Genomic DNA, 17,315 nt, shown 5'->3' on the forward strand with positions numbered 1-17,315 from the left:
CCAAACAGTCCTTCCAGGTGAGGCATCACTTCACCTGTGAGTCGACTGGGGTGATATACTGCGTCCGGTGCTCCCGATGTGGCCTTTTATATATTGGCGAGACCCGACACAGACTGGGAGACCGCTTTGCTGAACATCTACGCTCTGTCCGCCAGAGAAAGCAGGATCTCCCAGTGGCCACACATTTTAATTCCACATCCCATTCCCATTCTGACATGTCTATCCACGGCCTCCTCTACTGTAAAGATGAAGCCACACTCAGGTTGGAGGAACAACACCTTATATTCCGTCTGGGTAGCCTCCAACCTGATGGCATGAACATCGACTTCTCTGACTTCCGCTAAGGCCCCACCTCCCCCTCGTACCCCAGCTGTTACTTATTTTTATACACACATTCTTTCTCTCACTCTCCTTTTTCTCCCTCTGTCCCTCTGAATATACCTCTTGCCCATCCTCTGGGTCAACCCCCCCCCCTTGTCTTTCTTCCCGGACCTCCTGTCCCATGATCCTCTCGTATCCCCTTTTGCCTATCACCTGTCCAGCTCTCGGCTCCATCCCTCCCCCTCCTGTCTTCTCCTATCATTTTGGATCTCCCCCTCCCCCTCCAACTTTCAAATCCCTTACTCACTCTTCCTTCAGTTAGTCCTGACGAAGGGTCTCGGCCTGAAACATCGACTGTACCTCTTCGTATAGATGCTGCCTGGCCTGCTGCATTCACCAGCAACTTTGATGAAGTTATCTACACTGGTTTAGCTGCTTAATAGTCGAAGGGTAATAACTTCTTCTGTACCTGGTAGCTTGGAAACTAAGGCTTCTACCTGCCCCCTCTCTCTCCTCCCTCTCAACCTCCCTCAACCCCCCTCTCTGCCCACAATTCAGTCACCAGCTTTTGGTCCATCCCTCGCTGCCACCATTTTATAATGGTTCATGTTTTGCTGTTGTTGTTTTGTTGCTTGTTCTGTTCTGTTTTGTTGTGCTCTATGTCATTCTGCCGAGCACTGTGGGCATGCTCTGTTGGTGCTGGAATGTGGGGGCAGCACTTGTGGGCTGCCACTGGCACATCCTTGGCTGCGTTGGCTGTTAATGCAAATGATGCATTTCACTGTATGTTTCAATGTACATGTGATAAATAAACTTGAATCTTCATTTTCGAATCTTGAAATGCTTTTACATGTATGATGCTTTGAAAGTATTAGCGACGAGAGCCAACAGCTTTAAATTCCTGGATGTTAACATATCGTGTGGCCTGTCCTGGGCCCAGCATGTAGATGCAGCCACAAGGGTCGCGTTCCAGCTTTACTTTATTAGCAGGTTACGTAATTCCAAAGCGGTACCGGTTAGTAGGTTCTTATTTTGGTCCTTGGTGATGGATGCTGCTTTCTTGTGGCAGTGCTCCACAAAAATAATGGGTGGATAATCCTTTCATTTCTTCAGTTGGAATGGAAAGAACAAAGCGTACCAATTAGTAGTCCTGACCACGATGCCATGCCAGCTACTAGTCATCTGAGTGAGGCGCTGCTGTCATGTGATTGAGGTGAATGAATATTTGGCAAATACTCAATACAGAGAGGTGCAAAACTCTCATAATCCAAGAAGACAGGTGATCAGAAGAATATTTCTTCTCCCACTGTGCAAGAGTTGGCGAACAGGCTGTAAACCAAAGCAGCTGTAACAGGTTAATTAGTTCCTTTGTCACAAAATAACACGCTCTAGGATACCTCTGTGTATGAATCTAGAGGATATACCCAGTGGCCACTTTGTTAGGCAAATGTGTGCACCTGCGCATTAATGCAAATATCTAAATCAGCCAATCATGTGGCAGCAACTCAATGCACGAAAGCATGCAGACATGGTCAAGAGGTTTAGTTGTTGTTCATCAGAGTGGGGAAGAAATGTGATCTAAGTGAGTTTGACTGTGGAATGAATATTAGGGCCAGTCAGGGTGGTTTGAGTATCTCAGAAACTATTGATTTCCTGCGATCTTCACGCGCAGCAGTCCGTAGGGAATGGTGAGGAAAACAAAAAGAGACACCCAGTGGTGTGGATTAAAAGCCCTTGTTAATGAGAGAGGTCAGAGGAGAATGGCCAGACTGGTTCATGCTGATAGAAAGGTGACAGTAACTCAAATAACAAAATGTTACAGCAATGGAGTGCAGAAGATCATCTCTAAACACACATTGTACCTTGAATGATCTACAGCAGCAAAGGACCACTAACATAAAATGGCCGCTTTTTAGGTAAAGTATTTAATAAAGTGACCACTCAGTATAGGTTTCAAATTTCTCATTTCAATCCAAAGGAGCAGTCCCTTACTAAAATAGAGACTAATTGGTTCATCTCTCCTGTACTTTGTCTCCCACTAAAGTTCAGATCCTTACATTAACAACAAACCCATGCTTTTACTCTCTCCAGGCCATTCAAGTCCGAATATATTATAGTATATTGAAGCCTATTCCTTTAATGCATTCGAAGTCAAAGTAAAGTTATTATTAAAGTACATATGTGACACCATATGCTACCTTGAGATTCATTTATTTGCAGGCATTTAAAGGAAAAATAAAGAAATGCAATAAAATTTATGAAAAAACTATACATAAAAAAGTGAAAAATAACCAATATGTAAAAGAGGACAAACTGTTCAAATTGAAATGAAACCCTACTGAGAACATGAGTTGTAGAGTCCTTGAAAGAAAGCCTGTAGGTCATGGAATCGGTTCAGAGTTGAGGTGAGTGAAGTTATCCACGCTGGTTCAGGAGCCTGATGGTTGTAAAGTAATACCTGTTCCTGAACCTGGCAGTGTGGGGCCTAAGGCAAGTACCTCCTCCCAATGGTAGTAGCTAGAATAAGATATGCCCTGGATAGCAGGGGCCCTTGATGACGGGTGCTGCTTTCTTGTGGCACTGATCTTGTAGATGTGCTCATTGGTGGGGAGGGATTTGCTTGTGATGGACTGGATATCCACCACTTTCTGTAGTCTTCTTTTTGTTTCTGGTTATTGCAGCCAGTTAGGATACTCTCCACTGTGCACCCGTAGAGGTTTGTAAAAGTTTTAGTTGACATGCCAAATCAGCGCAACTTCTAAGAAAGTGGAGGTGCTGTCGTGCCTCCATTGTGATAGCACCTACATGTATGTTAATTTATTACCTCTCAAAGAAGTTCCTGAGTACATTCATTAACAAAGTAGCACATCCACCCAAAATACAATAATCCATTGAAGAGCCCACAGGCCCCCAATCATTGTTTCTTCATCAGAATGTTTGAATACAGTTGTTTTCTGCATGATAGAATGTTCCAAACATTTATCACCAACTAACTGAAGTGATAAGTTCTAAATTTACTTTTTCACCAGTCCCGATTTATAGAGCACTACAGCTCAGAAGCGAAACACAAAATACTCTGCAGGTGCTGGGGTCAAAGCAACACTTACAATATGCTGGAGGAACTCAGCAGGTCGCGCAGCATCCGTGGAAACGATCAGTCAACATTTCGGGCCGGAACCCTTCGTCCTGAGCGTGTTGTGAGTGTAGCACAGAAGCTATCCCTATGGCCCACTTAGTTCATGCCAGCCTGATTTTCTGCCTAGTCCCATCTACCTGCACCTCAGCCATAATCTTCCCTACCTTCTCATCTATGTGCCCATCCAAACCTCTCTTAAATGTTGCTCCTCCCTTGGAGGGTCAGACACCCTGAGCCAATAGGCTGGTCCTGGACTTATTTCCATCTGGCATAGTTTGCATATTGTTGTTTGATTGTTTGTGGTTTTTGTATTGCTATATTTATGCTCTATTCTTGGTTGGTGCAGCTGTAACGAAACTCAATTTCCCTCGGGATCAATAAAGTATATCTATGTCTATGTCTATGTAATTGAACCTACATCTACCACTTTGGCTGGGAATTACTGGTCCCTTTGGTGATGCACACGTTCTTATATGGTTTCTTGCCTCCCGGGTGCCAAGGTCAGGGATGTCTCTGATCGCGTGCACAGTGTTCTGAAGTGGGAGGGTGATCAGCCAGATGTCATGGTACACATCGGTACCAATGACGTAGGAAGAAAGAGTGAGGAGGTCCTGGGGAGTGAGTATAGAGAGCTTGGTAGGAAGTTAAAAAGCAGGACCTCGAGGGTGGTAATCTCAGGATTGCTACCTGTGCTAGGTGCCAGTGAGGGTAGGAATAGGATGCTCTGGAGGATGAACAAGTGGCTGAGGAACTGGTGCAGGGGGCAGGGTTTCAGATTTCAGGATCATTGGGACCTCTTCTGGGGCAGGTGGGACCTGTACAAGAGAGACGGGTTACACCTGAACTACAAGCCTTGCAAGGAGGTCTGTTAGTGCTACTGGGGAGGGTTTAAACTAGATTTGCAGGGGGATGAGAACCAGAGTGCCAGAGCAGATAGTGGACCGGGGGTGAAAATAAATGATGTTAAAAGTTCATGTAAAGTCACAAATAGAAGGGCTGTGTGTGGTGGTAATAATCTTCTGAGGTGTGTCTATTTCAATGCAAGGAATATTGTGGGGAAGGCAGATGAGCTGAGGGTGTGGATTGACACATGGAATTGCCGCATTATAGCCATTAGTGAAACTTGGCTACAGGAGGGGCAGGACTGGCAGCTTAATGTTCCAGGGTTCCGATGTTTCAGACGTGATAGAGGCAGAGGATGAAGGGTGGGTGGGGGGGTGGCATTGCTAGTCAGAGAAAGTGTTACAGCAGTACTCAGGCAGGACAGATTAGAGGGCTTGTCTACCGAGGCCATACGAGTGGAACTGAGAAACAGGAAAGGTATGACCACATTAATGGGGTTGTATTATAGACCACCCAATAGTCAGTGAGAATTGGAGGAGCAAATCTGCAGAGAGGTAGCAAACAAATGCAGGAAACATAAAGTTGTGATAGTAGGGGATTTTAATTTTCCACATATTGATTGGGACTCTCATACTGTTAAAGGTCTAGACAGGTTAGAGTTTGTAAAATATGTTCAGGAAAGTTTTCTAAATCAATATATAAAGGTACCAACTAGAGAGGGTGCAATATTAGATCTCCTATTAGGAAACGAATCAGGACAGGTGACGGAAGTGTGTGTAGGGAAACACTTTGGTTCCACTGATCATAACACCATTAGTTTCAACTTGATCATGGGCAAGGATAGATCTGGTCCTCGGGTTGAGGTTCTAAACTGGAAGAAGGCCAAATCTGAAGAAATGAGAAAGGATCTAAAGCGTGGATTGGGACAGGTTATTCTACGGAAAGGATGTGATTAGTAAGTGGGAGGCCTTCAAAGGAGAAATTTTGAGAGTGCAGAGTTTGTATGTTCCTGTCAGGATTAAAGGCAAAGTGAATAAGAAGAAGGAACCTTGGTTCTCAAGGGATATTAGAACTCTGGTAAAGAAGAAGAGAGAGATTTATGACATATAGGAAACAGGGAGCAAATAAGGTGCTTGAGGAGTATAAAAAGTGCAAAAAAAAACTTGAGAAAGAAATCAGGAGGGCTAAAAGAAGACATGAGGTTGCTTTGGCGGTCAAGGTGAAGGATAATCCAAAGAGCTTCTACAAAAGGATAGTGAGGGATAAAATTGGTCCTCTTGAAGATCAGAGTGGTTGGCTATGTATGGAACCAAAAGAAATGGGGAAGATCTTAAACTTTTTTTTTTGCGTCTGTATTTACTAAGGAAACTGGCATGGTTTCTATGGAAATAAGGCAAATAACTAGTGAGGTCATGGAACCTATACAGATTGAGGAGGAGGAAGTGCTTGCTATCATGAGGCAAATCAGAGCAGATAAATCCCCAGGAGCTGACAGGTTATTCCCTCGGACCTTGAAGGAGACTAGTGTTGAAATTGCAGGGGCCCTGGCAGATATATTTAAAATGTCGGTATCTACAGGTGAGGTGCCAGAGGATTGGAGGATAGCTCATGTTGTTCCATTGTTTTAAAAAGGCTCTAAAAATAATCCGGGAAATTATAGGCCAGTAAGTTTGATGTCGATAGTAGGTAAGTTATTGGAAGGAGTACTGAGAGATAGGATCAACGAGTATTTGGATAGACTGGGACTTATTAGGGAGAGTTAACATGGCTTTGTGCGTGGTAGATCATGTTTAACCAATCTATTGGAGTTTTTCAAGGTGGTTACCAGGAAAGTGGATGAAGGGAAGGCAGTGAATGTTGTCTACATGGACTTCAGTAAGGCCTTTGACAAGGTCCCACATGGGAGGTTAGTTAGGAAAATTCAGTCGCTAGGTGTACATGGAGAGATAGTAAATTGGATTAGACATTGGCTCAATGGAAGAAGCCAGAGAGTGGTAGTGAAGGATTGCTTCTCTGAGTGGAGGCCTGTGACTAGTGGTGTGCCACAGGGATCAGTGCTGGATCCATTGTTATTTGTCATTTATATCAATGATCTGGATGATAATGTGGTAAATTGGATCAGCAAATTTGCTGATGATACAAAGATTGGAGGTGTAGTGGACAGTGAGGAAGATCTCCAAAGTTGGCAGAGGGACTTGGACCATCTGGAAAACTGGGCTGAAAAATGGCAGATGGAGTTTAATACAGACAAGTGTGAGGTATTACACTTTGGAAGGACAAACCAAGGTAGAACATACAAGGTAAATGGTAGGATACTGAGGAGTGCAGTAGAACAAAGGGATCTGGGAATACAGATACAAAATTCCCTAAAAGTGGCATCACAGGTAGATAGGGTTGTAAAGAGAGCTTTTGGTACATTGGCCTTTTTAAATCAAAGTATTGAGTATAAGAGTTGGAATGTTACGGTGAGGTTGTATAAGGCATTGGTGAGGCTGAATTTGGAGTATTGTGTGCAGTTTTGGTCACCAAATTACAGGAAGGATATTAATAAGGTTGAAAGAGTGCAGAAAAGGTTTACAAGGATGTTGCCGGGACTTGAGAAACTGAGTTACAGAGAGAGGTTGAATAGGTTAGGACTTTATTCCCTGGAGAGTGGAAGAATGAGGGGAGATTTGATAGAGGTATATAAAATTATGATGGGTATAGATAGAGTGAATGCAAGCAGGCTTTTTCCACTGAGGCTAAGGGAGGAAAAAAAACTGAGGGCATGGGTTAAGGGTGAAGGGGAAAAAGTTTAAAGGGAACATTAGTGGGGGCGTCTTCACACAGAGAGTGGTGGGAGTGTGGAATGAGCTGCCAGATGAAGTGGTAAATGCGGGCTCACTTTTAACATTTAAGAAAAACTTGGACAGGTACATGGATGAGAGGTGTATGGAGGGATATGGTCCAGGTGCAGGTCTGTGGGACTGGGCAGAAAAATGGTTCGGCACAGCCAAGAAGGGCCAAAAGGCCTGTTTCTGTGCTGTAAGGTTCTATGGTTCTATATACGTTGAAACACACAAATGAGGGATGGGATTAGGGATCTGGTGCTTTGAGTCTGTTCCAACAAAATTTAAAGTCAATGTGCAGTTTGTTGTCCTATGCACAAGTGCAATGAAAAACGTAGACGCATGGCGTAATATAAACATTAATTATACACAATTTTTTTACAAGGAAAAACAATTAAATCAAAAAAGCCCCACTTTAGTGCAAAGTGGCTGTAGTGTTGCAAAACTATAGTGATTAGGGTTGTGTAAGTTGGTTCAAGAACCAAATGGTTAAAGGGAAGGAATTGTACTTGAACCTGGTGGTGTGGGGCCTTCAGGCTTCTATGCCTTCTGCTCAGTGGTTGCTCCAAGAAGTTGTCGTGGCCCAGATGGTGAGGATCTTTGATGGATGTTACCTTCTTGAGGTAACATCACTTGTAGGTATGACTGATGTGTGATGATTTTGCACGTACAATCAATGTATAGACCAGGGCATACCAGAGGTTAAAGGATTAACCTATGAAGAGTGTTTGATGCCTCTGGGCCTGTACTCGCTGGGGTTTTGAAGAATGAGGAAGAATCTCACTGAAATCCATTACTATTGGAAGGTCCAGAGTAAATGGGTACAGGGAGGACGTTCCCTATAGTGGGAGAGTCTGGGAACGGAGGGCACATCCTCGGAATAGAAGGGCACCTCTTTAGAACTGAGATGGGAAGGAATTTCTTTAGCCAGAAAGTGGTGAATTTGTGGAGTTTATTGCCACAGACAGCTGTGGAGGCCAAGTCATTGGGAAAATTGAAAGTGGAGGCTGATAGTTTCCTGATTTGGAAGGGCATCAAGGGATACGGGGAGAAGGAACGAGAATGAGCTTGAGAGGGATAATAAATCAGCCATGATCAAATGGCGGAGTAGACTTTTTGGGCCAATTGACCTAATTCTGCTCCTATGTCTTATGGCCTTATGTATATAAGCTAATGTTATGTATATACGGCCATACTCAAACAGTTACATACATTGCATCCTATAAGATTGCTTTTATAGTTATGTTGATTGTGTTTATTTGTTTTTATTGTGTTCTTTATGCTTGTATTTTTTAATGCTGAGCTGGATGCAGTGTAGTGACCATTTTGTTCTCCTTTACACCTGTGTACTGAAGAACGAGAATAAGTAATCTCGGTGGTGGGGAGTGATGAGCACGCCACTCTTTGCAGTTCCTTGCATCCCTTCGCTTCAAATTGCTGTGCCAAGCCATGATGTAACTGATGACATAAGAAGATCGTGTATGATTGGGGTGTCACCCCAAACCCACATTTCTGTCTAGCCACGGTAACCTTTCACCTCCCAGTTGCTTATCAAGTATCTCTCTATTGCTACCATGAAAATATTCAAAGACTATGTTTCTCTTGCCCTGAGAGAAAGGGATTCAATCACTCACACTCATCTGAGAGGAGGGAAAAAAACTTACCTCTGCTTTAAAATGGGCGATTGTTATTGAAATAGTAACTCCTTAGTTTTAGTTTCTTCATGAAGAAGTTACATCCTCTCTGCAAAGACCCCTTAGGGTCTCACATCCCAAGGTTCGCGCCCTGGGCTCAGGGCTCAGGCCTCCGACCTCTGACCTCTGGTCTGTACACAAACACGACAAACATAGATTACAATAAACTTAAGTTAACATAAATTATACAAAAGTCAAGTGACAAAATAAAGAAAAGCAAATAATAATATTAGTGCGAGTAGATGGAAGTGTAGTCCGAGATAGATCTGAGGGTTTTTCAGGTCAGTTCAAGGCAGTGGTTTGCTAATGGGAACAGCATTGCTTTACTTACCCTTTCTAAACGATCATGACCTTGTTAAATCTCCTTTTAGCCTTTGCTCCAAGGACAAGCTCAGTTTCACTAGTGAACCTTGTAGCCAGACTCCTTCGCTCCCAGAACCGTTCTCGTGCAGCTCTTCAAGTTCAAGTTTATTGTCATTCAACCATGTACAGCTAAACGAGACGTCACACCTCTGGGGCCGAGGTGCAAAACACAGCACATATAGTCACACACAGAGCACACAGTACATGTAGTTATGATCCAGCACATACAGTCACAAAACAATACTCACACTTATCCCTGAGTGGCATGGCCTTAACAAGTTGGTACATAAGTGTGAGGTGCATGTTTATGTAAGATATTATAATATTACTGACACTGTTACAGTAAAACAAGCTGTTGTATAAATGAGTGTTAACAGCAGCAATGAAAGATGACAAGTGACCAGTGCAGGGTGAGGGTGTGTGTGAGCTGGGGAGTGAGGTGGGTTGGGTGGGAGGGGGACGTGCACGTGCAGCAGGACATTCAGACAGGGTGTACGTGTGTGCTGGGTGGCAACAGGGTGTTAAGAAGTCTAACAGCCTGGGGGAAGAAGCTACCCCCAGCCTGTCAGTTCTGGTTCTTCTGCCGCCATACTTTATGCTTGATGGCAGGAGGTCAAAGAGATTGTGGGAAGGATGGTGGGGTCTTTGACAATGCTGGATTTTCTGCCCTCTTCCCTAAAAGCCCGGCTTCTTACCAAAACTGGAAGCAATTTTCTGAATGTGGCTTAACTAGTTCATCAGTCATGTTCAGAACATCCCTGTCTTTTGACCATGGTGCCTTTATCCAAAGTTTCTACCTGTGGCAATGCAAATATTATGAGGAGGCTTCAGATAATTTAATTTCATGGTGTTCTTTTCAGTAAAGGAAGTAAGGAAGTCCAGTGGTGGGTAGATATTCTTAAGAGAACTATTTATGTGGAATGAATCAGCTGCCTCACTTAGCCAGGCCTCTGATGTGTTGTGTCGTGCCCTTATCCGTTCTGAAACTTCCACCAATGCCACAAAATGACTGAACTGTGGTGTCCGGAAAGCTGCTGCTGTGAAAGAGTTCCCTTTTTTGGTCTTTTGCTGCACTGACTTTCCCCTGGAGGTTCTGACTCAGACTGGGTGTGGTTCAAATCAGTAGACTTGATGTGCAAACCTGTTCCCTAATCTCGGCACAGAGGGGAGTGAGGGCCGAGAGCTGTGGGTCAAACCAATCCTACCCTCATCCAATCTGCAGATGTTATCAATTTTCAATAAGCTATTATGATGTGAAGATCAGAAGCTGTGGCTACAGTTACACACACAGCGGAAGCTTTATTTATACACCTGCTCGTTAATGCAAATATTTAATGACCCCATAATGAGGCAGCAACTCGTTGCTTAAGAGCACACGGATGCGGTCAAGAGGTTCAGTTGGCATTCAGACAAACAGTAGAACGGGGAAGAAATCTGATCTAAATGATTTTGACTTTTGAATGAGTGTTGGCGCCAGATAGAGTGGTTCGAGTACCTGATGCACAACAGAGTTTACAGAGAATGGCGTGTAAAACAAAAATAAACATCCAGCGAGCAGCAGTTCTGTGGGCGACTGAGAGAGGAAGGAGGGGATTGACTAGACTGGTTCAAGCTGACAGGAATGTGACAGTAACTGAAACAGCCACACATTACAACAGTGGCGTGCAGAAGAGACTCTCTGCACAGCATGTTAAACCTGGAAGTGGACGGACTACAGCAGCAGAGGACCACGAACACACGCTCAGTGACCACTTTATTAGGTAGAGGAGATATCTAATAGAGTTGCCACTGAGTGTATCTCTACCCTACCCAAAAATACTCGTCCCAGTTTCCTGAGCCTAGCCCAAACAGACCTCGGTTCAATTAGAAACTAAGAGAGTCAATCCAGAGGACAATATTTATTCCAAAGAAGGGTGGAAATATCTGTGAATACAGAAAGCCTGAAACAATAACAGAAAAGTCTAAGCTCTTTCTACCTCAGGTACAATTATAGGTTGGCATTTTGAGTCACTGGTCATACTGAGGAGAGTTCTCTTTTATGAACCACTAACCCTGGTTATTTCTCTCTCTACAGATGCTGCCTGACATGCTGGTTATTTCCATGGTCTTTGACAATATTTATTCCACAGCAGCAGGCACTGAGTTAACCTTTCAGGAGATGTCAACTGGAGGATTCAGTTTTAAGGTAATTCACTACAGAAGCAGATCAGAATTTGTCTTTTATACATAATTTTGCCGTAATCTGGCAATGACAATCTGGGAAGTGGGGAGAGAAGGGGGAAAAGTTTAAAAGAGATTGAGAAGGTAAGATTCTTTACACCGAGGGTGCTATGTGCCTGGAATGTGCAGCCAGGAGAGATGGTGGAAGCTGATAAGACAGCAACAGTTAAAAGGCATTTAGACAAGCAAGTGATACAGGGATTTAGATTATGTGCAAGTAGATGGAATTAATTTAAGTGGCCGGCATAGATATTGTGGGCCGAATGGCCTGCTCCTGTGCTCTATTGTTTACTGGAGTCACCGGAAACTGCAAATGCCAAAATCTGGAGTGACAATCTGCTGGAGGAATTCAGTGGGTTGAGCAGCATCTGTAGGTAGGAAAGCAAATGTCGATGTTTCAGGAATGATACAGAGTTTTGATCTGAAATGTCAACAGTACATTTGCTCCCTTCAAACTGGTGCGCAGCCTACCGAGATCCGCCAGCAGATTGCTGCGCTGTCTTCAGATTCCGATTCAGACGTACTTATCACATGTGCATTGAAGCATGCAGTGAAACGTGTTGTTTGTGTTCACAAGTTTGTGCTGGGGAGCCGCCCACAAGTATTTCCACACATTCTGGTGTCAATGTAACATGCCTATGATACTTGTCAGAACAACACAGAACACAACAAGCAGTAAAACAGCAACAGCAAAACATATACAGTCCTGCAACTACAGGACAGGCTATCTTCAACCTCCGGCCTCCAGCTGATTGGACTCAGACCTTCAAACCCAGTAGCTGCCCATTCACAATAGCTAGGTAGTAAATTGCAACAAATCCCCACAATCTGTATCAGCCAGACAAAATCTTGCTGGGTGGATGGATGTGACGCTGAGTAAATGTTTATCCAGCATGGAGACCTTTGTGGTGGGGTGCTAGATCGAATGAGCTTACCCCAGATTGCCCCCAGTTACTTATTCCTGATTGTTATCGACTGCATGACCATAGACATACAGTAGTAGCAGATTTAGGTTATCTTCCCCATTGGATTTGCCCCATTCCATCATGGCTGATACATTATCCCTCTCAACCCTATCCTCCTGCCTTCTGCGTACCCTTTGGCACCCTTACTAATCAACCTCTGCTTCAAATATACACAATAATTTGGCCCCCATAGCTATCTGTGGCAATGAATTCCACAGATTCACCACCCTCTGGCTAAAGAAATTATTTCTCAACTCTGTTCTAAAGGGACGTCTTACTATTCTGTGGCTGTGCCCTCTGGTCCTAGACTCCCCCACTACAGGAAACATCCTCTTCCAAGCCCACTCTACCTAGGCCTTTCGATATTCGGTAGGTTTTAATGAAATCCACCATCATTCTTCTAAACTCCAGCAAATACAGGCCCAGAGCCATCATTAACTCCTTCATTCCTGGATTTCTTCTCATGGACCCCCCAATGCCAGCACATCCTTTCTTAAACATGGGGTCCAAAACTGTTGACAATACTCCACAGGTATTTGCAGTGTTTAGACTTTCAAATACTTTGCTATTTTAGAGTAATATATCTTTGAAGCTCCCTAACATTCAATAAGCAAGAAAAACAAATCCTGTGCGCAAACTAGGTGGCTGATCTTAGCCATGATGCCAGTATTTACATGCTAACCCCTGACCCTGGTGACTAAAATTGATTTAGTAATTAGTTATGGCAACATAAAAACTAGTTTTTTAAAAAATCAGTAATTATCATGGTGAGGTTCTGTCAGCTTCTGCGTTCAAGGTATTTTTCTTGTTGCTTTTCAGAAGGATTGAGCTTTGTGGTACGGTACGTGCTTTCAAGCATTTGCATCTTCTGCGAGATGGCAGAATGGTGTGTGGGGGAATCTTTGATTGCATTGGCTGCATCTGCAAAAAGCAGGAAGTGTATACAAAGGCCATGGAGGGGAGGCTGATTGTCATGAAGTGATTGTTAGCTGCTGTGAACGAAGCTGGATATGTGGGTTGCAGATACTGCCCCCCTGTACCTAACTCAAGCCCTTCTCAATCAATAGGGATGGCATGGTAGAGCAGTGGTCAGCGTAATGCTATTACAGTACCAGTGAGCCGGGTTCAATTCTCACCGTTACAGTGCTCTTTAATAGTATTCAGCCCTCAACACTTTGTTCACATAAATGTTCACATAGCCAGGAACTATGATCAAATCAATTGAGGATTCTTATTTGTGAGTCACATGCTCCATTTTTCACAGTTAGAGCCGAAACAAAAAAAAAGGGAAAATTGTAAAACATGACAAAACTAAAAATGCAAAAGCTGAAATGTCAGCAGTTCAAAAGTATTTATCACTCGTTGCTCAGGACTTCGTTGAAACACTTCTCACAACTATTAGAGCCAGTAGTCTTTTTGGATAAGTCTCTATTAGCTTTGCATAACGTGATGGAGCAAGATTTGCCCATTCCTCCTTGCAAAATTGCCCAAACTGTGCCAGGTTAGTTGGGCAGTGGCAGTGGACAACAATCCGAGGCCTTGCCAGAGATGCTCGATCAGATTAAGTTCAGGGCTTTGACTAGGCCACTCAAGAATATCAATTTTCTTCATTTGAAGCCACCCCATGTTTGCTTTGGCAGTCATTGTCCTGCTGAAAATTGTTCTGGGAACATCCTCCCTAGTGTAAGCTTTCTGGCAGAGGCTAGCAAGTTTTCATCCAAGATCCCTCTGTATTTAGCAACATTCATCTCCTCATCAGTCCTGACCAGGTTTCCAGTCTCTGCTGCTGAAAGGCAATCCCGTAGCATGATGCTTCTTCCACCACACTTTACAGTAGGGATGGTGTTACCTGGCTGATGTGCGGTATTAGATTTACTTAGTGTTGAGGCCAAGAAGTTCCACTTTAGTCTTATCCGACCACAAGACCTTCTTTTCACATCTTTACAAAATCTTTATGGACAAGGATATGTTTATTTTTAGCCAGGGCTTCTTCCTTGCCACTCTTCTATAAATACTCTTTTTGTATCAGAGGCCTTAGAGATTGTGGAACCATGAACTTCATCTCCAGTTTCAGCCACTGACTTCTGCAGCTCACTCAAAGTGACTGTTGGTGTCACAGTAGCCTCTCTTACAAATACCTTTCTTCGGCAACTTGGTGGGGGGGGGGGCGGGGTGCGCAGCCTGACCTAGGCAGTGTGGCTGTGATTTCATATATTTTCCTCTTTTTCATGATGAATTGTACTGAGCTCTGAGGTATGTTCAGTACCTTTGAGATGGTCTTGTACCCCTCCCCAAATTTCTGCTGCTTTATTTCCCTGACTTGCCTTGAATGCTCTTTTATCTTCATTTTGGTTTGGTCTGTTGAAAATCTACCATACTGTTGGACCTTATAGAGAGGGGGGGAATTTATTCAGGCAATCCTCTGATTTTCTACATCAAACTGGGTGAGCTGGTAAGGTAATATACAGTATTGCACCTGAGGAAAGTTAGCATAGTTACAAAGGGCATGAACACTTTTACAGCAAACAATTTTGAGTTTTAGTTTTTAGTAAATTGTTGACAGGTTTTGGAATTTTTAATTTGATTTGACATGATGCACAATGTTTTGTAGATTTGCTCAAAAAATCCAATTTCAATGTATTTAAAAATTTAGAAAATGAGACCGTAAAATATGAAAATAGTTGTGGGATGAATACTTTTTCTCAAGGCACTATATCTGTAAGGAATTTGTATGGCCGCGTGGGTTTCCTCCAAGTGCCCCGGTTTCCTCCCACATTCCAGTAGGTTAATTGGTCACATGGTGTAATTTGGCAGGTTTGATTGATTGAGTCAGATGGGTCCATTACCAAGATGTATCTCTAAATAAATTATTGCTGATGTCAGGTAGAGCAAGAATCTGTTAGAGACCTTGGACCCCCTCTAAGTGTCTAACTTAAGAGTTTTTTAATTTGTTGAGGATTTGAAGAGGTCTTCATTTTATCTACTATTTCCATTGTAATAATCGATGAAGATGGTAAGCCTTACTAGCTGATGGCAATGAACCATTAACTGCATGCTAAATCATACCTGCTGAATCAGAATCAGATTTATTGTCTCTGACCTGTACAACGTGAAATATGTTGTTTTGCAGCAGCAGAACAGTGCCAAGACTTTAGAATTACTATAAATTATAAAAATAAATAATGTTTTTTTTAAAAAAGTCAGTGTTCATGGGTCACAAGTGTTGGTAAGCTTCCGGCACCCACAACCTGCTAACCCTCATTTGGACGTCTTTTAATGTGGGAGGAAAGTGGAGCACCTGGAGGAAGTCGGTGAAGAATAATTTCCCCCAACCTTGTCAGCTGCAGTATCTCTTAGTGTATATATCTCAGGTCCCTACTCTCCCTGTTGGTGTTGACTGCCTGTTGCACAGATACAAGAGCGGAGAGTAGTTTTGTCCTTGAGCGGGATTATTTGGGGTCTGCAAAGCTCCCTTGGGAAGAGGCCATAGGAATGACTGAGTTGATATAAAAGAGTTTAATTGTGGGGAATGGGTTGAGGTTTCTCAATCTATTTGCCTCCCAACAATTTTCTTTTAGACTCTTAAGTTCACAAACTGCATTTGAGCTCTGTAATTGTACTGTTATTATTCCTGAAGTCACCAGAAATCTGCATCTCAGGGAGTGATGCCTATCTTTCTCCAGCCTTTTTCATAGCCCTTTCATCAGCCGTTCGTCTTACTTTGGACTAGGTTTGCAGCAGTGACTCGTTACTAATGGGACACTTTTTGAGTCTGGGTTTGGGCAACACTCAAGTCCAGGTTTCAAAAATCTGCTGCCTGGTCTGACTTTTGCATCGAAGGTCAGCAGGGATGGATAACAACTGATCTTGACGTAGAGCTTTCAGTGCAGTCATTTGGCCCAGGACATTAAACTATAGAGGCACAAGAGACTGCAAAAGTTATTCCTTCAGGGTCAGAATCGGATTTATTATCACTTCATATGTGGTGAAATTTGTTGATTTGTGGCAGGAGTACAGTGCCAGATATAAATTATAAATTACAATAAGAAATATATATTAAAAAGTAGTGAAAAAAAACAACAAAATAGTGAGGTCGTTTCCGTGGGTTCAGAAATCTTGAAGAAACTATACCTAAAATGTTGAGTGTGTGTGTCTTCAGGCTCCTGTACCTCCTCTCTGATGGTAGTAATTAGAAAAGGGCACGTCCTGGGGGTGGTGAATGTCCTTAATGATGGATGCCACTGCCTTGAGGGTAGTATAAAACCTTATGGCATGAATATTGACCAGGTAAAAGCTCTCCCTCTGTCCCCTTTCTCTCTCCTCCTGAGCTCCCCAGTTCTTCCTACACTGCCACAATCACCTTGTTTTATTCCCTTCCTCTTCTCACTCTATTTGCCCCCACATTCCTCCCACTCAGACCCCTCACCCCCCACTGTTCCTCTCTGCCCTCCACACCTCCCTCCCTTGGTTACATGTTCCACCTTCCTCTCCTATCAGACTCCGTCCTCTGTAACCCTCCCAGCCTCAGTCACTGTTCCCACTCTTCCCTCCTCCATCTACCTGCTCATCCGGATCAGCCTGTCACCTGCCAGCCCTTGCTCCATCCCTTCCCTCCACCTTTGTAGATCAGCTATCTCCCTTTTATTTTTCAGCCGAGATGAACAATCTCAATCTGAAACATCAACTGTCCATTTCCCTCCACAGATGCTGGCTGACCGACTGAGTTCCTCCAGCATTTTGTTCTTTAATCAAACTATAACTGACACTAAGTCTAGAATAAATATTATGACACCTAGCAAAGTTTAATCACAGATGGGATGATTGATAAGGTCAGAGTTTCAGGAATAGAACAACTTTCCTTTGGAACTTTGATAGATAAGACACAGGCAGGATGGAAAGATACAGAGGACAGAACGGGCAGCAAGATTTAAGGATGTTGCTGGGT

At 43.3% G+C, this 17,315-nt stretch overlaps 1 long non-coding RNA gene across 2 annotated transcripts in view; it reads left to right on the top strand.

Annotated features, from left to right (window-relative positions):
- Window positions 1–17,315, top strand: part of LOC134339365 (uncharacterized) — an 84,886-nt gene that overhangs the window by 49,433 nt on the left and 18,138 nt on the right. For both annotated transcript variants that reach the window (XR_010016383.1, XR_010016384.1), the window contains exon 2: window positions 11,260–11,370. This is a non-coding gene — a long non-coding RNA (uncharacterized LOC134339365). The remainder of the gene's footprint in view (window positions 1–11,259; window positions 11,371–17,315) is intronic.

Source organism: Mobula hypostoma, chromosome 29 (genome assembly GCF_963921235.1).
Source record: "Mobula hypostoma chromosome 29, sMobHyp1.1, whole genome shotgun sequence".
NCBI lineage: Eukaryota > Metazoa > Chordata > Chondrichthyes > Myliobatiformes > Myliobatidae > Mobula > Mobula hypostoma.